Source organism: Ursus arctos, unplaced genomic scaffold (assembly GCF_023065955.2).
Source record: "Ursus arctos isolate Adak ecotype North America unplaced genomic scaffold, UrsArc2.0 scaffold_27, whole genome shotgun sequence".
NCBI lineage: Eukaryota > Metazoa > Chordata > Mammalia > Carnivora > Ursidae > Ursus > Ursus arctos.
The window spans coordinates 32,842,728-32,866,902 of NW_026622952.1; the positions used below are offsets into that span (position 1 = coordinate 32,842,728).

A 24,175-nucleotide genomic window follows, 5' to 3' on the forward strand; every position below is an offset into this window, starting at 1 on the left:
GAAGAAATTCCTATATACTAAGTGAAGTGATAGAGTGGGCAAGGAAAAAAAATGTGAATATCTGAGGACCGTATATATAGCTTTAGAGTTAGGAAAACAACATAGCAGAACAGCATAGTATGAGACAAAGGCTCTAAAAGACAACGTAGGGGTGCTTGTTGTAAGGGAAATACACTGAGCATTTTTTTAATCAGCATTTTTCAGTGTATTATATTTAGTGCTTCCCTACAGGAAATCATGTTAAAGTTTATATGACTTTGGAAAACGGGAAATGGGACTAACTCCCCTTCCCACACTTCCATGGATCCTAGATGCTGAGAATGCAGAAATAATTAAATGATCTTTATTTCGTTTATTTATTTTTAATGCAAGAAATGAACGTGACATACCTTGATCTTGTACCATGTCCTTTCTGCTACAAACACAGATTATCTACAGTTATTCCTGTTTATCTCTCAGCTGCTCTTGTGACATGACCGTCGGGGGAATATGTGGCAGAGAGTGTTGCCCCCAGGAACAGGCACGCAGAACTCATCCCCAGTCTCCTGAGAGCCAGTTCTCTTCCCATTAGACTCCATTTTAACTCCACTATGCAAAATATGCTACCACGAACACGGTGGAAGAGAGGCTACGTGGAAAAGGAGAAGAAGAGTGAGCCTTACTGTTAGTCAGACCTGTGTTTTATGTTGGCTGTGCACAAAGGTTCGGAAAGAATTTCTTAAGGGCTGTGATGCATATACATAAATCACTACATAGCCCTGGGCAAGCCTCAGTTTCTCATAAGTAAAACAGGGAGGAAAATAACCCCAATGCAAGGGTTGAAGACAAAGAGGGATGATGAGTCTGCTCAGCACAGCTCCTGGCCCATGGTAGGTTCCCACGTGTTAGTATACAAGTCGTCAATATTTTTCTCCAACTATGATCTCTCCATAAGCGTCAGCTTTATATTACCATGTCATCATGTCAAGCTCAGGACGTAAATTTTCTACTTTTCTAGAAACCAGCCTACTTCTGTTCAACCTATTTCCGTTGCCAATAAAACTTTTGTTTTTGCCATTCGTCTAAGAGCACCCTAAGTTTTGTCCTCATTGAGGACAGGCCATTGATGCAACATACAAAGGTTTTGGGGGTTTGCAGGCTTTAGACCTCCCTCCTTTGTTTCATAATTATTTAGTTATGACTTCGCTTAATTTTTCTAGTTGTTATATTTCTGTCCTATCGCATTTACTTATCCCTCTATTAATTCCTTACACATGTACTAAACATATCTTGTGTCAGATGGGTCCTGCTTCTTCATAAACAAGTGCGGTCATTCTGTGTGGAGGCGAGAGCTCTCTGAATTTTAAGGCACAAAAGAACATCTGCAGTGTCCCCAGACCCCTACAAATAGATTGCTGCTTCTACATACACACAGGGATAAAGGGACTGTTTTATCACACCTTTCTTTTTCTTCTGTGAAAGCACGGTCCTTAGACGCCAGCGATATTGCACTCAGAATTTTGTTCATCACCCGTATAAGAAAAGGACAGATTTCAGAAAAACGGAAAAGAAGCATCAGTGGGATAACTTGATATCTCCTTGATTACACAATAATGACACCTGGGCCAGGAGAGGTAGAATTACAGGCAATATTCTCAGCAAGTGGCGATGTGACTCTGGCACTCTTTAAATCACAGGCATTCCGTGCCATCACAGACAATACCATTTAATTTCAAGAGGCAGCTATCATTAGACTTTGCATGTTTTAATATCATTTGATGAAATAAGCACCTGTAATTTTGTGTTTGATGCTCTGTTCCTCAAATTTTAAGGTGACTCTTCAGTCGGTTATTTTTATGAGGTTTTCATTTTTGCTATAACCCCACAGGTTCTCTCCACTCTGCATAAGGGCTAAAATACAGTTAAAAAAGAAAAAAAAAAAAAGGAATTTCTGTGGAAATTTGTTTTGTATCAGCAACACACCCTTCTTTTGGAGTAGTGGATTAATTCTATCCTCTTTCTAGTGACTTGTTACATAGCTGTTTAACTCCTGTCCAGTGGCATGGTCTAACTCCATGGTTTTTAAATGTTGGGTGATGGGTATCTCTCAGGGCGTGTGCGATAAAGGTGGATTCGTAAGTTCCTCTCCAGACCTTTGGGATATTGCCTCACAAGTGTGCACCTTGATATTCTTCATAAATGATCTTTATGGACTTTGATTTTGATAAATACTGCTAAAGATTCACCAGCTTTGTTTTCTCAACAGAACGACTTGTTTTTCTGATTGATTGGGTGCTTATAGTCTTGTTAAATGCTGCTGGGTCAGCCATTGCTAGGAAAGAAAGATATTTCAGTTGTAATTAAAAAATCCTTTGGATATGAAATCATGGTAATTTATGAGTATTAGCACTGTTTATAGTGCTCCAGAAGTTTTTTATATTTTTCATTTAAATAATGATATGTAGCTTTAAAATGTTTTAAGTAGCATCAATAATCAAGTAAATAAACTTTTTAAATATATATATATATATATAGTTTATTAAGATTTTAGGCAAATTGCCAGACTTATGGAATGGATTCTTTCAGGGAAAATGACTGAGGATATATCATAATACTACTTATTAGGGAACCAAGATTAGGCAATAAAAGACTTAGGGCACTTGGCATATGAATATATGAGAAATTTAAAATAAATATTCAAGACTTTCTAATATGCTTTTTTCCCCTAGAGTCTCAGGTGCAGAATGTGCATCTAATCTTACCATTTAAGTGATTTTTAGCAAAAGACATCAAATGCATTTTATTGGGAGGATGTCTAAAATAATTACTCAGTCAAGAATACGAGAATGAGGGATTATATGCTAATAGAATAACTGTTCAATACATCCACCAAGAAAACTGGCAAAAATTATTTTGTATGAATTATTGAACACTTGATTCCAGGGTGAGCATTAGTAAAACAGATGAATAAAGGAATTGCATTCAGAGAAAGTTAGAAACATAATTGGTATTGAAAAAAGGATTTTCTAAACTTAGTACTCAATTAGTTTAAAGTTTCTCTTGTTGATACTGAACAATAGAAGTTAAAGAGTTTATTAGACACTAAAAACGAAAATATTTCTGAAATTGATTATTGATTGTCCAGAAATTACTTGAATACGCCTTGCTTCAGATTTAGTCTGATTTGATGGCCACCCAACTGAGTATTACACGATCAGTGAACAACTGTGTTCGAATGGTTTATGTGGGCAAAGGAGAAGGCTAGAAGGTGGGGATATGGAAGGCAATGAGCCTTGCAAAGCAGGAATAAAGAGTGTTATAGAAAACCAGTGCATTTAATGGAAATATAATCTGGACTGGCCTCTTTAGGAAAGAGAACTAAGAAGTCTGATTACAACCAGAGCAGGGCAGGGAAATTTGATGATGATCTCAATGGCGAGCTACAGAAAGAAATATTCATTGTTACCTATGATTTACTGCTGATGGGAAAAAAAAAAAAAAAAAGGTCCTTTAAGAGTCATAATGAATGTGGGACCCATTCCCAGTAAGAGTGTATTTTTATATTCAAGCAGAATTGTGTCAAGAGTGGACTCCTGGTGTAGTCTCAGAGAATTCTCCTTCTCATTTTCTGATTCTAATTCCCAAATTCGACTTCTCTGACTTGAATTGCCTAATTCTGATTTTTAATTCTAATTAATTCTTGGGAATACTCATAGGAAGTCAAGTCAGTTCCATTTCCAAATTATTTAGTGTCAGATCTGTCATTGTATCTTAATCTCTCTGGCCACTACCCCCAAGCCAAGCCTGGCGGCCACCATCTTCTCCAGGAACACCCGTGATTTTGACTGGTCTTCTCACTCTCACTTCCGGCTCCCTCCAACCCATTATCTACACACCACATCTCTTATAAAATAGAAAACCAGTCATATCCGTGATTAAAACCATGTAATGGTTTGTGATTTCACTTAGAATACCTAAAGCCCAATTTCAAGGACTTGCATAAAGTGCTCCTCACTTTTCTCTCCAGAATTTCCACCCTACTTCCCACCATCCATGCCACCTAGCTACTCCTCCTCTCCATGCCTCCCTCCCGCCATGCTCATTCCAAGCAGAATCCTGCCTCAGTACCTTCATGCATGATCTAGTCTGCCCTCTGCTTGGAATGAATTTTCTCGATCTTTGTTCATGTTGGAATATTTTTCAGTGAGGCCACCTGTGAGTAACGCATTTAAAATAAATCACCGTTATTCCCTTTCAAAGCATTGTATCCTTCTCCATTATAGTATATACCACTGATTGCAATTTGGTGTGTTTATCTAAGTATATAATAATATACTATACTCTTCAAGTTCTACTTATGTTCTATTCAATACAGTACTTACATAGCACTTAATTTGGGGTCTGGTATATAGCAGATACTCGATTAACATTAGTTTAATTAATGAGTGAACAAATTAAAAATGGAAGAGATTGGATAAGGGGAACTAGAGCAATAAACCATCACCACCTATGCCAACTTAGTTCAGGAGTCTCTGCACCTGAAGAGGGAGAAGGAAGTTCCTATTTTATTTTATTTTTATTTATTTATTTTTTTGGAGAGAGATGGAGAGTGAGCGCAAGTGGGGGAGGGGCAGAGGGAAAAGGAGAGAGAGTTTTAACCAGGCCCTACGCTCAGTGAGGAGTGTAGGTCTCGATCTCACAACCCTGAAATACGGCCTGAGCCAAAATGAAGAATCAATGCTGAACTGACTGAGCCACCCAGGTACCCTGGAAGTTACTATTTTAGAGGTACCATGTTAACTCATAGGCTGAATTATGAGTGGAAAACATGCTCATTAGCAGAAAGACACAGTGAATATTAACATGGAATTCATAATTTTTCATTTTATGTTACATTTTACATTCACTTTCATTTCATTTTACATTAAATCCATTTACATTGCTATAATATTTTTAGTGGCTGCAGGTTATGCCACTGTATGCATTTTCTATGGTTCAAATCTTTTTTTTTTTCTTTATGTCAGTGATTACCTATATTTAAAATACCATATTACAGGAACTCTCTTTATGAATATCTGGATTTTATTAATAAAAAATGATAGTAACAAAATGAAAAGCCCAACCTCCACATTCTAACATCATTCTGTGCCTGCCATCATTTGACAATTCTCATGCTTTTTCTTTTGTTGTAGTTGTGCATGTGTCTGATGCTGACTACTGGCTTAATAGATAAGCAACGGTGGGGATTGGGCAGTAACTTTTACACATCTTTGTATATAGAACATGCTTAATAAGTATTTGTAGAGTTAAATATAAATTCTCTAATTTCACTAGATTCTGTTCTCTTAAAAAAAAAAAAAAAAACCAAACAGCTACTTGCTAAGGTCATATTTGGTGTGGGATTTGCAGACTGTTGAGCCTTGTGTTTGTTTGGGTGTTTACCATTCTAAGAGAGAAACCTGAGGTAGGGAAGAAGGAAGGGATTCAAATAAATCATTTCTTTTTCCAAGAAAATCTTATGAGAAATGTTGAGTAGATTCAATATTTAAAATACTGGCTTTTGGATACCATTTATTTCCACTTAGTAACGCTTGTTAATTAGTACAAATGATCAATTTTTGGCTGCATGATTATAACCTTTAAGATTTTCATAAGTAAGGAGACTGAGGGAGACAAATACCCTTCATGATTATTTGGGTTCTACGTATATATCTTAACCCCTCAACGAGGATACTCCTGAAGTTGCAGAAGTAATGGGAAGACCTTTATTGTTCTATAATGAAGTGAGTAGATAATGTATAATGTATAAGCTTAATATATCAGGGTGTGAATCCATGCTCTGCCATTTACTAGCATTGGGGCCTTGAGGAAATTATTTCATACCTCCAAATTTCAGTTGACCTGCCTTTAAAAAAGGAGAAATGTGTATTTCCATCAGTGAATTGTGAGCTTTTTTCTGTGAATTGCCTTTTCTTATCATTTGCCCATTTTTCTATTTAATATTCATTTTTTTACTTATATATTATCTAGTCTGCATACTAACATTTTGTCAATTATATGTGCATCAAATATCTTTTCCTAGTCTTTGTATTGTTTTTACCTGTGTTGGTTATGTGTGTGTGTGTGTGTGTGTGTGTGTGTATGATTTTCACATAAAATTTTGACTTTAATTATTAAACTTATAAATTGGACTAAATTATATAATTTGGCTAAGTGTATGTCTTCTATGTCTAGTTAACAAATTCTCTCATCCACAATATCATGCATTGCTATATTTCTTCTGAAAATATTATAAATATTTTAGTTGGGACTTTCCTCAAAGCAAGCCCCGAGACAATAATTAAATTGCAATAAGCTTGTATGGAAGCTGAGCTCAAACAGAAAATGAGAGTGTGAGACTGGGAAAAGGCAGAACCCAGTAAATGATGCATTTTCAAATAGGTCACAGGTCTGGGCCACTGTGGATCGATCCCTCTGTGAAGCCAGAAGAGACAATGTAGAATTTCAGTTGTCCTTGAGGGGCGGAAATGGAAAGTCCATTGTTTTTCTGTCATTGGCTGAGGGTTGTTCCCAGGGCTATTCTCTCTGAGGCATTTTTCTGCCTGACTCCCAAAGGGCAGTGAAAGGCCATAGGCAGAATCCAGATGCTTGTATAGGACATACGGGCATGTGTTGAACTTTGATGCCTGAGAATATGGATGCGGTGCCCACAGCATCTAAGATATTTGACATTTATTTTTCTTTCTACATTCTGTAAACTAAGGATCAAATTTTTCTTGTTTTATATGGATAACCAAAGTCCTTAATGACTGAATACTTCTCCTCCTTGCTACAGAGGTCCATTTCTGCCATTTTCAAATTCTACCAAGTTTTCAGACACACATAGGTATGTTTCTGGGCTCTTGGATCTGTTCTCTTGATCTGTTCTTTTCTAACCTCTTGCCACTCCATAGGTTTTAGTTAATTTATTTTTATAATGTAATGAAACTTTAAATAATCAAGTAATTCAAACCAATACATAGAGTACGTGTAAAGCAGGCAGCTAGGCAGCCCTTTCTCTCTTTATCCTTCTTCTTCAGTGTTTTCTTGCTTTACTTTCCAAGAATGATTTTTAGGGTCTGCTGGACGAGTCATACTTGAGTATGCACACACATTCATATACACAGTGAAAATTTTTATTGCAGTTACATTAATTAGAGTAAAGTGATGATAGTGACATCTTAAATATTTGATCTTATCATCTTGGCGTAGGGCTTTTTTTTTTCTTTTTTTTTAACCTTTCTGTGCGTTTCAAATATCTCATTATTTCTCCATAAATATTTTGTACCTTCTGTATGAAATTTATCCCTTCTTCTTTTAGAGGGGTTTTCTTACTCTTGTTAATGGTTTTTTTGTATATTAAATTATCCAATAGGTCTGTGTTAGTCTAAAGGAATGGCTCTGTACCCAGGAACTGTACTGAACTCTATTATTAGTAGAGAGTATGGGTTTTCTTTTATTTTCATTGAAGGTAATCATATTATCTGTAATTAATGAAAAATTTTCTTCCTTTTTATCCTCAGAACAACTATGTTTTCTTGACTTATTGCAATATCTACTATCTTCAGTCCCATGTTAAAGAGGCCATGGGGGGACATTCTAGAGTGCTCACCAATTATACTATTCACATTGAGTTTTGTTAGAATGCCTATAACCAGTTAAAAAGTTTATTCCATTTCCTTGTTTGCTAATATTTATTATAGAAAATTTTTGAATTCTATGAAATTATTTCTCTACATCTCTCCAGATGATTTGTTTGTCTCCCTCTCTCTGTTAATGGGGTTACTTTAACTAAAAGATTTTGAATGTTGAACAATTTTTGTCTTCCTGGGAAAACTTACTCTAGTATTGTTTTGAGTTGGCTTGCTAGTAATTCCAGATTTTCTTAAGTAATCATTAGCAATTTTCCATTGTTCTAATTCTCTTGGGTGGTGTAGGTATTAATATTTCAAATTTAAAGAAGAGTTGGGTAACTTTGACCTTTTATTTTATTGTCCAGAACAGTATGAATAAAATTTACACTGTGTGTGTGTGTTTTGAAAGTTTTAAAATTATGTAGGCATTGTGCTTTTTGCTAATGATTCAACTGTCCATTTTCCCCAGGTTTTCATATATAATGGAAAAAAAGTACAATGATGTATTCATTGTTTATACATTTCTACTATAATGATAATTTTGTCCTCTTTGCCTTTCCTAATCAATGAAGCTCATCTTTTTTGTTCTATTACTATGTATCTTTCATAAAATTTCATAATTTTTTCTAGTTTATTCTTATTTTTGAGTAACCAGGTTTTTCTTTTCTTTATGCACTCAATTTTTGACTGCTTTCTCTTTCACTTGTTTGTTTGTTTTTAGTTTATTTATTTATTTTTTAAAGTAGGTTCCATGCCCAAAGTGGAGCTTGAACTCATGACCCAGAGATTGCTCACTCTACTGACTGATCCAACCACATGCCCCTTGAGTGCTTTCTCTTTTAAAATAATTCTGATATCATTTTTTTTTTTTTTTTTTACTTTCTTGAGGTTATTGTTGATTATCTACCTTCTCTTAACCTTAATTTCTTGGCTTGGTTATTTTTAATCTATTGTATTTTTATGGGATACATTTGAGCTATAAGTCTCCTTTAACTGTACTTCTGTGGATTGTGATATGTAGTAGTTCACTGAAAATATTCCTTAATTTTCATTATTGTTATTTTTTTGAACCATGGATTATGTAGTTTGGGATTTTTAAATTTTGAAATGAATAATTATTTGGGGATTGCTTTCTGTTATTAATTTCACATTGTATTCCATTATAGTCAGGTAGTGTGATCTGTTTGTAAATAATTCTTTGGGAAATGTAGAGATTCTTTCTGTCTCTCTTTTTAATAGTATGTGAGGGGTGGGGCACCTGGGTGGCACAGCGGTTAAGCGTCTGCCTTCGGCTCAGGGCGTGATCCCGGCGTTATGGGATCGAGCCCCACATCAGGCTCTTCCGCTATGAGCCTGCTTCTTCCTCTCCCACTCCCCCTGCTTGTGTTCCCCTCTCGCTGGCTGTCTCTATCTCTGTAGAATAAATAAATAAAATCTTTAAAAAAATAAAATAAAATAAAATAAAAAATAAAAAAAATAGTATGTGAGGGGTCTTTTTGCATAGCTTGTATAATATCTAAGTGTTGCTTGCAAGACTCTATTTCTGTCTAGTAGATCAGTTCATTAATTGTGCTATTCAAATCTCTGTACCTGAGTTTTCTTTTTACCTGCTGTATCTATCAACCATAAGTTCAAAAATTATGTTTGAGTTCTAGTCAATTTCTCTGATAATTTTTACTCCACAGACTTTGAGGCACTGCTCTTGAATCAGAATTGTTGTTTTCCACATAAATTGACTTTCTTTTAAATGAGTAATGACCCTCTTTAGTCTACAAAAATATGGTTTTATTTTAAGTCATTTGCTCTATTATTAACATTGCTACATCTTCTATTAGTTGGTATTTTCCTCACATGTCTTTTTGTATCTCATCGTATTCATCTTTTATGTGTCATTGTGTTTGTAGTATATCACTTTTAGATAACATATAGTTTATTTTTTTTCATTTCTTTTAGTTTTATTGAGATATAGTTGACATACAGCACTATATAAGTTTAAAGTGTAAAGCCTAATGACTTACATATACTGTGAAATTATTACCACAACAAGTTTAGTGAACATGCATCATCTCATAAAGGAAAACAAAAACAAAACAAAAAGAGAAAAAGAAAAGAAAAAAAGGTGCTTTCCTTATGACGAGAACTTTTAGAATTTACTCCCTTAGCTACTTTCAAATATACAAAGCATCAGCGTTAAGTCTAGTCATCCAGTTATACATGACATCCGCAGTATTTACTTATCTTATAACTGGAAATTTGTACTTTCTGTCCATCTTCATCCAATTCTCACATCCCTGACCCCCCACTTCTGGTAACCGTAAATCTGACCTCCTTTTCTATGAGTTTTTGTTTGTTTTTGATTCCATCTATCAGTGAGATCATACAGTATTTGACTTTCTCTGTCTTATTTCACTTAGTATGATGCCCTCAGTGTTCATACATGTTGTCACAAATGGCATAATTTCCTTCCTTTTTATGGTGGAATAGTCTTAAATATACCACATTAACTTTATGCATTCACCTGTTGGTGGACACTTAGGTGGTTTCTGTGTTTGGGCTGTTGTAAATAATGCTGCAGTGAACCTGGGGGTGCAGATATCTCTTCAACATAGAGATTTCACTTTCTTGGCATATATTTCCAGACGTGGAATTGCTGGTTATATGGTAGATCTATTTCAAATTTTTTGAGGAACCCCCATATTGTTTTCCATAGTGGCTGGACCAATGACTTCTTTTCTTTGTTTTTTGTTTTTTTTTTTTTTTTTTTTAAGATTTTATTTATCTATTTGACAGAAAGAGACAGCCAGTGAGAGGGGGAACACAAGCAGGGGGAGTGGGAGAGGAAGAAGCAGGCTCCCAGCAGAGCAGGGAGCCCGATGTGGGGCTCGATCCCGGGACCCTGGGATCATGACCTGAGCTGAAGGCAGATGCTTAACGACTGAGCTACCCAGGCTCCCCTGGACCAATGACTTCTTATCCCACCAACAGTGCACAAGCGTTCCTTTTTTCCCTACATTGTCGCCAGCGTTTGTTATTTCCTGTCTTTTTGATTCTAGCCATTCCATCGGCCATGAAGTAATATCTCATTGCGGTTTAATTTACATCTTCCTGATGACTAGTGGTGTTGAGCACCAACATCTTTGTCTTCTGAACTCTGTAGTTGTTGTTGATAGGCCTGCTGCCATTTTTAAAAAATTATTTCTTTGAGTATAATCTTTTTTAACTTCTAGTTGCTTTAAACATTTTCTCTTCATCTTGAATGATGTTCAGTTTCATCAAATGAGTCCAAGATGAATTGTAATCAGGATTAATGTGCTTTTTTTGAGCTGAGGAAGTCCAGTTTTTTCCTTAGTTATAAGAAATTTTCAGCAAATATCATCTAAAATATTACTTTTCTCTCATTCTAATAGTCTATATCTGGAACACCTATCAGATATATATCAGACTGTCCCTCCCACTTCCATGTCTCTAGTTCATATTTTCCATCTCTGTCAAAACGAACTACATTCTGAATAGTCTCACAGAGCTATCTTCAAATTTGTGACTCTTGATTTTATTTATGCGTTTTGAACTTATCCATTGAGTTGTGAATTTAAGTGACTATATTTCTCATGTTTATAAATTGTTTCTTTTTCAAATTTGCCTGTTGAAATCTACAGTTGTCTTCACTGAATCTACTACTCTATATATGCAGTAATTTAAACACAGTTTTTTTGGATGATTTTAAAAATTATTTTGTCATCTCCAGTTCATGTAGGTTTAATTACTTTTATTTTTTGTCATTATACCATACCCTGTGATAATTTGTTTGCTTGTATGGTTAAAATGCTTTTTGTTGTTGTTGTTCTTTGTTTTTGTGACCTAATCTCCAGTGAGTTTCTTTCTCTGCAGAGTTTTCCTCCTTATTTGTAGAAGTATCCCTCTAGAGAAGTTCTGTATTTCTTTCTCACAAGAACCCAGTGGTTTCACCAACCCAGAACAAGTTTTTTTTAGTATTGATTTTTCAAGTTAGCAGCTGTAACTCCATAGTTTGTAATGCATAGGTTTCAATCTGATTATAGCTGAGTATATAATTTCCAGCTAGAGCCAGGGCAGATGGAACAATTCTTTGATTCCAGAATATATAGGTAAAGTCTCTGTTTCCTCTTTAAAAGAGAATTCCCGGGATTTCAGCTTTGGGCAGAGTTCTCTTTCAGCTCCTTGTCTGGTGCAGAGAGAGACCAGTTTTATGCCTAGTGGACATTAACATCTAGATCCTGGCCATTAAGAACCTGTATCTCAGTCTCTATCCCTCGCAGTCCCTGAGGAATCAATTCCTACACTTATAGCTCTAATTTAGAGTTCCCGCCTTTATTTCTAGCACTTAGAGATTTTTCTTTCTTCCTCTGAGAATATCTAGGCATATAAAATAAATGTTTATTATATTTTGTCCAACACTTCTGTGCATTGTGAGTGAGTTGCCCTCAGCTCAGTCTGCCATGTTGCTGTAAATTCTAAAACACTTTTTTTTAGGAATGTCTGCCACGTATCTGGGGATCCTGCTGTGAATAAAAAAAGCAGGGGTTTTATTTTTTTTCTGGTAACTCAGGCAACAGAAGTTGTGCTAGAATTTTCAGAATTTCTTTTCTCGCTTTAAAGAGTTTTAAAAAGACACAGCAAGGATGGGAGCTTCTTATATTTACCCTCCCTGAGAAATCCTTAAAATCAACAGTCAATAGGAGACACACATTCTCAGGGTGATAAAGTGGGTCCGGGTCCAATGCTGGGCACCTTCTCTTCAACAAAAAGAAGTGCGTGAAAATAAGCCAATAGTCATGTCTGATATGATACATGCTAAAAGGAGATATTTCTATGTTTCTTGTACTAATAAACCTACATCTTTGAAATGGGGAAATTTTTTCCTCTAAGTGTGAGAAACAATAAATATGATCTGATAAAGGTTGTGTGAATTAATTATCACCACCTTAGAATTTTACTGTTTATGGTTGATTTCAGTTGTTGGGGATGGGACATTTTTTACCTAGTCCCCAAATTTTCTTCCTTCCAACAAGACACATATTGTGTCTTCACACATGGAGCAGCCTGAATTCAAATGCATACAACACATACGTACATGGACATACAAACAAAGGCATCACATATGAGGAAAGGGAGGGTTATTTCTATGTGGTGGAGATATGAAGAGTAACTTTGCTTTCATCTGAGTTCTGGTATAAAAGAGGAATTGCAAGAGATGGAAGGACGGGGGAAAGCTGGGATGGAAGAGTGAAAGAGGCAGATGCAGTATTGGGTTGAGCTTGCTGTGTCTTCAAGAAGGGAGACCTGCAGGAAAGGAAATGGAACTAATGAGGGGTTGGCACGTTATAGGAAACAGGAGATGTGGAATACAAATGAGCAGACCCAGTTCGAGTTTTTAAAGCCATTTTGACAGGTTATGTCATAAACATGGTTCACCCCAGTGTATTGAAACCCTAAATGTCCCCTGGATGCCATGTGGACAATTCCAATTTAAAGGCTATAGAATAACATATTGGCAGGAGTTCTTTCTTCTTCCTGAATTGTAACTCCAGTGAACGTTACTTTGCAGTGAGGTGTTGTCCAGTTAAGGGTACATTTAGTACGAAGCAATTAAATTATAAATGGAAACATAGAGTAATAGAAGGGGAAAGAATTAGTATGTTCACTAACCATGACCGATGAATAATTATTCATGAAGGGGGAAAGAAAATGACATTAATGAACACCTATTATGTGTAAGGCACCATCCTAGGTCATTTATAATGAGACAATAGGTACTTATAAAGGTGATTACAGTCTCCCTCACAGTCCAGCCTCAATGATCTGAAAACCACTGTGCTCTTACAGGCTTGGATCGCATTTTGTTAAAATGCCAGTTGAATAGAAATAAATCAGTGGTATCTGATTAGAGTGGATTTTACCTTTCATTTATAAATGTATTTTCCATATTAAGTGCAGTGACTGTTTTAAAATATTTGAAAAGAAAAAAAAAAAAGTAGTTCTACCCCAACTACCATAAGAGAAGCTTTTTATCTACGCCAGAGATCTCCTGATAATATAAAGACATGAATGTATTTTAGTAGAAAGTGTGTCAGTTGCTCAGATTTCTTTACAGTCCACCTTTGTTGCTGCTGTTGATGCATATGTGAAATAGATGGGTGCAGCAATCATTTACAAGGTTCACATGTGGTTCTCAGAAAATCTAGGTCATCTCTCAATATCAGGATGCTAAATTGCGTATAAAGCAGGTCAGCTATCCTGCACTGCTGATTTGTAGCACTGTGACAGCCTGCTATTTGCCTCTTAAGAGTTAAATTGTATCTGCTAATCCTTGCTTTTAAGCAGCTCGTCCTGACATTGCTTAATTTACTTGTAACCCTTATAACAGACTTTTAGCAGAGGGTATTGGTCTTTGTACTGGATTGAAAACTGGCAGTCCCATAGGAAATTGAATAAAACTATTATCATAGTTAAGGTTGCCTATCATTCTAATTATAATTCACATCCAATAATGAACACCTTGTTCAATAATATTTAATTCAAATCATGATGCTGAGTATAAAATTACATATCGAGAGAATTCATTAGAAGTTTCAAAAGTAAGCTGAGTAAATGTGCCTCGGAGAATGTATTTGATGAATTTGTAAAAGTATTTAAATTAGATCTGTAAAGTATTATGAAAAATCCACAAGGGATGCACAATTAGGCGAATAAGCTCTTCAAGGCCAGGAGCTGCTGGGCATTCATTGTAAAATGCTTTCTGATATATTGTTTATGCAAAGTAGAGATATGGGTGGGGGAACAATGATACACAACAAAGCAGAAATGCAGCAGAGGTGACACCAAAAGTAATTGAATAAAAAGTAAGTAATTCCATCATAATTAGTTCTCTAGCCTTTGACTACGTATTATTCATATGTCACTGAAGTATTTTAATATGGGACAAATGGTTATTTAATTTATGCATGTTTTATAAAGTCCATAATGTATGAGCTTCATGAATTACTCATTCATAACCAAGTCCCCTTTCAAAATATTGGTGTGTAGGTTAGACAATGCTGAATGTACAGTCGTGTAATTTATAACACTTAGGCAGATTTTGTCTGTACTGTTTTTATCCTGATATATAGATAACATATGAAAATGCCCTACTTTTATTTATGTTATACTCATTGCTATGTAACTAGGGTAATTTTACAATCAAATTGTGACTTTATCAGTTGGTTCATGCTTTTATTCATTTGTGTGTTCATTTCATTCGTTTAGCATTTTTTGAATGGTGCCTATATTCTAGACATTTTACTCGACTGGTGATGAAGTGGAATTGATAGTCTATATCCTAACAGAGGAAGGAGTAATTTTGTAATTAGCCTTGCTAATAGTGTACCATTGGAAAATAAAATCAATTATTTAAAGCAGGGGTCAGCAAACTTGTTTAGTGAAGGACCAGATACTAAATATTTTAGGCTTTGCCAGCCGTGAAGTTTTTATAGTACAAAGACGGCCATTGACAGAATACGTAAATGATTGAGTATGGCCATGTTCTCATAAAACTTTATTTATAAAAATCAGGCGGCAGTCTGAATTTGGTTAATAAATTGTAACCTGCCCATTTCTGCTGTAAGGAAAAGAATTAGAGTCCCATGAAAGCACAAAAAATAAATCGGTTTTAGAATGAACAAAGGGGAGTTAGTGACTATTTTATCAAGGAAGTGATATTTAAGGTGAGATGTGAACAATGATTAGAAAATAATTGGATGATATGAGAAGGACAGCTTTTAAAAGATACCTGGATAGCCATACTTCAAGAAGGAGATGCCTACTCCATGAAGTTTATATTATTATTCCCACTTCCCATCTGAGGAAACTACTGCTGAGCTCAGGTTCCAATCTATATTGTTTTAATTCCAAAATCGTATCTTCTTTCCTTTTTTAGCACTGCCTCATAGAGTAGAACACACAGACATACGTAAACATAGCCCCTTTTCTCTTTGGATTTTGTAATCCTTTACAGATTCTTTTGGGCTTACATTTATAGGGTAAAATAAAAATTTTAAACTTATTTTGACAAACCTTTATAATTTCCTGATGTGGCAAAGACCAAGAATAGATTCATGAGGGAACATTCACAGGCAACTTTCTAAAACACATCCGTTATATTCCGCCACCAGCTGCTCTGCACTTAATATATCACAAAGCAAACTTTCTAGAGGGACAGAACCCCGTCGGTTATTTTAGAATGGACCTTGAGCCCTAATGTCTGGGATGTGATTTATTGATTGCTATAAGGCAGAGCAATGAGAGATTTACAGGATTGAAGTAAAAAGAGAAAAAATAAGTATCTTTTGGCTAGCAGTAGAGTTAATACACTGGAACAAGTGTACTTTTTTTTTAATACTCTATGAATAAGTTAATATGTTTTATAAGCATGAAGATATACAGGTGTGTGCTTTTTTATTATAGTTTACATTTTCACTTTCTTGTCTTAACTCTGATCTAATAAATGCCTTCATGCATATTGATCAGTCTTATCCCTACTGGACTGCATGCCATTTTATAGTGTCCAGACATTCTGTGAACTCTTTTAAAGTGCTAGGTAAAATTTTATTTCAAAACATAGTTAAATAAAAGACCAAACCTAAGAAAAAGCAATAAAGAACCATATGATTTGTAAATACTTATTTTCCCTAAGAGTTAAAGGACATTTTAATATAGTATCGGTAGCTGACACATTGAAAAAGAAGCATTATATCCTGGCAGAATTGAGAAAAACCTGATTTCCATAATTAAGGAAATGGAAAAGAAGACAAGAAATGACTCTTCTTTTTTTTTTATTTCTTCCTTTTATAATGTACAAGCTGGCCTCAATACATGCCGGGAATGAGGTTAGATTGACTTTAAAGCAAACGTTGCTTTTATTCAATTTGATCAGAAAGAGCTTAGATGGGTATGGATACAAGCAAGGGAAGGAGCTATAAATTCTAAGAATTGTCATTTTCTAGTTAATTCTATTCTGAAATGAGGTTTTTCTTAGCTGTTAGGAAAGAAAAGGGCCATTAACTAGGCATTAACAAGCAATTTCCAGTTCAATTTTGCAGATAAAAATGTTTGATTAAAGATAGTGTCTGCAGATATTTAGAGGCGTCAGTAAAACCAAATGTCAAACTTAAAGGGAATTTTGTATTAGTAGATTTTTCCCATGGCCGCTCTACTCTATTTTTTCATGGTATAGTTAGAACTTCTTTTAGACAGAAAGTATTTAATGAGTGTCAATTAATAAAGAAAAATGCATTGACATCCATTTTCCCATGATGGTTATTTTCTCTCCAATTAAGAGAAAAATATTCTCAAAGATCTAGTATGCGAAAATACAAATATGTAATGAAATATCGCCACGACAACATTTAAGTGGATGCAAAAGAAAATTATTTTATTCGGTTTTTCACATATTGTTTGGCCACATTAGACCAAACATTTCATTCATGCCACTAATATGACATTTGTTTTAAAACACAGTGTTATCTTTTCTTTACAAAGATAATTTTGTTAACCTATAAACTGTTTGGTGAGCACCATGAGATGTTTTCCAGTTGGGACCACAGAAAGCTAATTCTCTAAATGTCATTGTTCTGTCCAGAGACTCCGACCCCCTCAGTGATGCTTTGGGAGACCAAACTGGCTGTAGGAAACAAACAAACAAAAAGACACGAAGCTAGTTGCAGGTGGCCTTTTCAGTCTCTTAAACAATGTACCAGTAACTCATGAGTTCCATGAAAATGATGAGAAATTATTCTTTTTTTTTTTTAAAGATTTTATTTATTTATTCAACAGGACCGATACAGCCAGCGAGAGAGGGAGCACAAGCAGGGGGAGTGGGAGAGGAAGAAGCAGGCTCCCAGCAGAGGAGCCCGATGTGGGGCTCGATCCCACAACGCTGGGATCACGCCCTGAGCCGAAGGCAGATGCTTAACCGCTGTGCCACCCAGGCGCCCTGAGAAATGATTCTAAATATCCATGGCAAACTCTTTTAGGACTTGAAATAGAGAAAGCATTAAGCTAGCTCTTTAAAAAAAATTCCTCTCTCAATGGCTCTCTGTTTCATTCTACATGCTTCTCTGATAGGTTTATGTAATTGTATGAAGCTGGATTACTGTCAGGTATAACAGCAGAATTAGCAGAGACAGTGAGCTGCTCAGGGGATGAGCCCACGACTTGCTCATCTGTGAGTAGGACCCAATGCTTCTCCTTGTGCCTGGCCCATAGCTAGCCTCACACACCATTTGTTCTTGCAATGGGAACATTTTTCTTTTTTTCTGGTTGAGCCAAACAGTTATGAACTGGTGTAATAATAATGGTGATGCCAATACTACGACTACCAACACCAGTATATTCTGTGTTTGCTAGAGGTAGACACTGACCATTCTTCATTTTAGCAAAGAAATTTTAGTAGATAAAGTTGAAAATGTTTAGAGACTATCTTTAATCAAACATATTTATCTTTGGTTAAATCGTAGTGAAAAATGATTAAAGAAGCTTTCCTTTGTCAGTGTAAACCTTTGCTAATCATATGCCTGATGCCAATTTCTCCACTTTATAGATTTTGTAGAAAAGTTGGTAAACAGAACGATAAAATTACTCCACTTTCTCTCTTGAAATAAAATCTTTAGTCCCCAAGGCCAAAATGCACACTGTTATCACTGGATTTCCTTATCTTTTCTCTCACACATGGAAGCTGTAATAGGTCAATGAATCAAATTCAGATTTGCTCCTATTCTTTACTGTCAGACTAGGTGCCCCCCTTTTAAGTAACAGCTAATTTATGTTTGGCTGTATTGTCATAATCTTGTGTATTGATGGAAGTATCCACATCCTTGTGTATAGTCCTGTAAGTTAGAATAGAATGTTCTAGAATGGCAGTGTGCCACAGGCTGGTTCTGCCCTTGCCCTCTTCGACTCCCCAAGTTGCTATGTATTTAATTAAAGTGACCACTTGTAGACACTGTGTGCAGTTACCACATGGAGAGGAATAGGAGAGATAGAGAAAGGTCTCAGACATCTGTGGGCTCACCAGCTAAATGTAGCCATGTGAATAAAAACCAGCTGAAGAGCCACCTGGCTGAGTTCAGCCCAGATTGATGATCTGTAATCATATTTTTAAAAAAATTTTTAGGCTACTAAGGTTTGGGGTAGTTTATTATGCATTGCAGACTGTCTAAACAAGTATTAAGAAAGACCTAAAGGTTGGGCAGTGTTAGCTGAGGAGTTGCAGGAGCTGAGAACAGAAGGGATTCATTTCCCTCAAAGGAAAACACTTATTCATAGTTCTTGAGTGGGAAAAAAAAAATCCATGTGCTTGACTAAATGAGAAAGAATGAGAGAATGCAGGAGAGAGAAGGAGGATAAAAGTAAAGGTGGGAGGGTGAGGTAGAGAGAGATTGAGAGAATGAGCAAGCAAATGGCTAATGTGGCTTGAATTTAGTTAGGGACAGGGAGAGTGGCTCAAGATGAAGCCAGGGAAATAGGGACTAAATCATACAGGGTTCTGGGGACTGTGTTAAGGATTTTGGATTCATAAGTAACTGAAGCTTTTAAGGAGAGGAGGGGATATAGGACATTTTATGTTTTAAATATAAGACTTGAGTGACTATATAGAGAATAGATAGAGAAGAACCAAGGTTAAAAGTAAACAAAGGAAATCACAGTACTTCAGGTGGGAGATGCCAGAGACTTGAAGTAGGGTTGGAGCTTTGCAGGAGCGTGCAGTAGACCGTTGTGAAACATATGTTTTGGAAAATTAATCAAGTGATTTTTTTTGATGGACTCAATATGGGTGATAAGGGATAGTGAAGTATGAATGCTGATGACTCCTTGATTTCTGGTTTGTGCAAATAATTTCATGAAGTTGACATTTACTGAAATGCATAGCCCAGGGATAGAATAGATTTAGGGTAGGCATTTGGGAAGGGTGGTTCAGCGTTGAGATTTGGCCCTGTGAAACCTTTTCAAGGCATCCGTGAACTACCAAGGAAGGATCGCAAGGAAGCAGTTGATTGTATGTATCTGTAGCTCAGAAGAGAGGTCTGAAGTGGAAATATGTATGTGGGTGGCATGCATATGGATGTAATTTGAAGCCACTGGAGTTGAAGTAATGCCCCAGAAGAGCATGCAGGGTAAAAAGAGAAAAGGATCCAAGCTTAAACTCTGAAGAACTCCATTTGCCCGTGATTGAATTCAGGAGAAGGAAGGGGAAAAAAGAATGAGCCCAGAAGTAGTAGTCTAAAGGATGACAAGAACAAGAACAGAGTGTCCAAAAATGCAAGAGTAAAGTTTTCAAAAAGATGAGAGGTTCTTTTGGCAGGTCAAGTTAATTGAAAGCAGGAGTTCCCACTGGATTTAGTATCCTGAAGTTCATTGTCAATGCAGAGAAGAATCACGGGGGCAGACGAGTGCATGGGCCGGATGGTGGACTATAGACTGGGGAGGAAGAGACACACCGTGGGTTGATCAAGCTTTGAGAGACATAGCTACGAAGGAGGTAGTTGAGTTATTTCAGAAACTAGAAGGGGGTGTAGGGTAAGGGGATGAATATTAACATGTTCAAAATAGTAGTTTTAAATTGTTGAAAAGAATCCAGTTGACAGGAAGAAGTTGAGGGTGCAGGAAGGAAAGAGAAAGGACAGTGGAGTAAATGATGCAGAGCACTTGTAGAGAAACTGAACTTCCTCTTGTCTCCTTGTCACCCTATTCGAGAACTTCTCATGCCTTCCAAAGGCTGCGCATGTTCCTGCCTTCGGTCCATGCCCTGACTGTGTATGCTGCCGGGACACCTCCCAGACCTCTGCATAGCTAACTCCTTTCTCTTCTTCGAATTCTTACTCCAGTGCTTTCTTCTCAGAGAGGCCCAAACTGCCCACCCTGTGTAAAATTTTCTACTGTCTCCCTCTCAGAAACCCCAGCCTCCTTCACGCTGATCTTTTTTTCCCCCCATAGTATTTATCACAGTCAGGGATGTAATTAAATAGGTCTAATCAATAACTATAATTTTCTTAATTATTATGTAATTATATTACCTAATAGTATTTATTTTTTTTAAAGATTTTGTTTGTTTACTTGAGAGAGAGAGACAGAAAGAGCCTGAGTAGATAGAGGGGCAGAGGGAGAAGGGCAAGCAGACTCCCCATTGAGCAGGGAGACTGACGTGGGGCTCGGTCCCAGGACCCTGAGATCATGACCTGAGCTGAAGTCAGATGCTTAACCAACTGAGCCACCCAGGTGCCCCAACCTAATATTGATTAGGTTCACTAGAATTTAAGCTCTGTCAGAATAAGGGTATTTTTCTGTTTTGCTTTGTTTAACTGATGTGATCCTTTAAGGTTCTGATATATTCCTCTGCTCCTTTCATAGCTTAGCAAACTTTTCTCACTGGCCTTCACGAGTGTGGGTTAGAGGTGTCTTGAGGGAGGTGTTCACAGTGTATATTATTCAGCATCCCTTTTTCAAACATCTTGTCATTGTCCTCACATGGTCCATATTCCACTCCCTCTTGCTGTTCCTCCCCACCCGTACGTTCACACAGCTGGAGAGATCTCGCTTATTCCCTCCACCTCTCTGAACCTACCTTCAAGGCTTTCCATAAGTAGTAGAGCTTATAACCAACTTCTGTCCTCTGTTAATTCTTTTTGCATAGAGATTGGGAACCAAGGAATCTGTCTCCGTCTGTTCAGGCTGCTGTAATAAACAAACCATAGATGGAGTGGCTTATAAACAGCAGAAGTGTATTTCTCACAGTTCTGGAGTCTGGAAGTCTGAGAACAGGGTGCCAACATGGTAGGGTCCTGGTGAGATCCGTCTTCTAAATTACAGGTGGCCTCCTTTTTGAATCCTCATATGGTGGAGAGTAGAGAGAAGGAAGTACTCTGGTGACTCTTGTAAGGGCACTGATCTCATCATAGGGGCTCTGTCTTCATGACTTCTTCTCATCCTAATTACCCCCAGACACTCCTCTTCCAGATACAATCACATGGGGGATAGGGGCTCAGCATATGAATCCTGAGGGGACACAATCATTTAGCCCATAAAAATACCATCCTGATATTCTGTCACATGGAGCTGGGCACACCCTCTATGCTTTGTCTGCTGCATCACCTCTTGGGTGCTTATTTTCAGCAGAATATGAGAGAATCTTAGAATTCAAGTCTTCTTAGTGGGCACCTCAGTACAATGGTGTCAGTAGTTTTAAGGAAGCTCTCCTATCTTAGCTGTAAATAAACAAGTATCTATTAAAACTGTGTGTATGTGTCAGAGGATGGTCCTATTAATTAAATTCTTAGTCACACTGAGAACTGCCTGAAAGTATCACAGTACATCAAAAGTGACTCCGAAGTAATCACTTGTGTTCCCTCACCTGAGAGACAGACCATTCCAAAAACATCTCTTCAGCTTAACTGACTTCCTCAACCCTCACAGCCTCTTAGCTCTTTCTGTAACATATGCATAAGTTTATCTCCAAAACAACAAAAACTGAGTACCTCCAAAACGTTGGATCTGGAAGTACACCACTTTCCTCATCTTGGTGGACCTTATACTTTTTGACCATTTAGGGTAGAAAGGCAGTAACTGATCCTTATCCTAATGTTGTTCTAAAATTTGTGTGGATGTGTGATGAAAGAGAGAGAGAGAGAGAGAGAGAGAGAGAGGGAGGGAGACTGATTATTTTAAAGCTTCTCTCAGAGTGTGTGAATCTACACCTAGATTAGTGTGGAGACCAGTCTAAAAGAACAAGATGTCTCTCCTGACAGAGTTCAAGAGAAGAGCAGATCGAATGGCTGAAATGCACAGGTGTTCTTGACCTAATGCTGACAGGAAGGCATAGCGAAAATTCACTCTCACTTTGCCTGAATTAAGTTGATAGATTGGAACAGGCATGCCTGACTTCATTTGAGCAACTTTGTTCAAAATTAAAGGAGTAGAAATAGAAATAATTTATTTTGAGACGTTCTTGTGGGGAGGGGGGAAGGGCAGACTGTAATAAAAAGAAGAAAAGGGAAACAGGTGGGGGTGGGATAAACTCCTAGGGAATAATTTATAAAAATAAAAATGGAAATTAGAAAATACATGTAAAGCCCAAAACTCTATGGGGAACTATACAACCTAAAAGCAGAAACCGAGGAAAGGCAAATCCAAAAGCTTTCTCACAAGCTTTTGGGAGTAACGATCCACCTGGAGGCATGCAGTTTGAAAGAAATAAATATACTTGTGAATATACTTGTGACTAAATATATCTCCTTTCAAGGGAGGGGAACAAATAATCACAGAGAAGGTAGAGAGCATAGGAGACTTCCCCTTCCGATTTGAGTAGATTTGTTCTCTAACAAAACTACTTTGGCACCTTGTCAAGGATTACATTTTCCCAGGGTTGAGAATTAAAAAATTACACACACACACACACACACACACACACACACCCCAGTTATACAACATTAAATCGTTTAGGATGAATTGGCTGTTTGCAAAAAGCTGTCACTTGACAAGTAGGGGCTATTGTTTTTGATATCCCCATCTGGGGCCTGGTTCTGTGTTGAATCCATAATGAAGGCTTCTTCTAGGGTGTTAGAAGGACAGGCTGTTTAAATTCTCTTGGTCGCAGTGACATGCCACTTGGGAAGAACCTTGCTGGGAGATGGGACATGTGCTCCTCACATTACATAGACCTAATGAAAGCCAGAGTCTAACCCAAAGAGCTCTGGGGATGAGCCCTCAATAAGTCTGAAGGAATGGACGAGAGGGTCTTTCCTGAGCTTTAGGGTAGAGAGGATTCAAAAGAAGCCGAGGAGTATCTGTTTCTTTTTCACAACCTTGTTTTCCATTGTGTTAATAAAATTGTCAAGCAAGCTGTGAACATCTATTTTACTGAATGAGCTGGACTTGGAAGGGACAACACAGAAACAACTTAATTACATTCACCACTGACACTGGAAACCCCCTACATTGAATCATTCTTCCTCATCCCTGGACAAAACCTTGAGGCAGGTCATTTGGTTCTTCTGGTCACCTTCAGGCTAAACAAACAGCATTGCATCTGATCGAAAGCATACTCTGCTCTTTTATTTGGTTTACGATTTCTCCCCATCCCTGGCTTTGGTCCAACTCAGGCTCTCAGGAATGTGTACTGGGCACAGGCTGACTTTTCTCTGTCTTGTTTTGCCTTCCTGCGCTTCTCACTTCCTGTGGTTCCTTCAGGGCTGAAGGTGGGGAGGGAAGAAGCAGTGGTGACCTTCCTCCTTGGTATTCTGTGAGGTGGGCCATGCCTGCTCTGGCTGGCTGCTTGTGATTCCTTCCTCAGTCCCTGTGTATGTGGCTGACCCCACATAGGTTCTTTTCTTTGGAGTTCCCAACTTCTGACAGGTGGTTTTTTAACAGGTTCCTCTCAGGACAACTCAGTCTAGCTCCCCTCCATGGTGTCCACTTCAGCTTGATAAATCCAGGAAATATCAGTCACCCTAGCCCAA

At 37.2% G+C, this 24,175-nt stretch overlaps 1 protein-coding gene across 1 annotated transcript in view; it reads left to right on the top strand.

The window, feature by feature from the left end:
- The window catches only part of TENM3 (teneurin transmembrane protein 3), a 1,574,093-nt gene that overhangs the window by 40,392 nt on the left and 1,509,526 nt on the right, over positions 1 to 24,175 (top strand). The window lies entirely within an intron of this gene.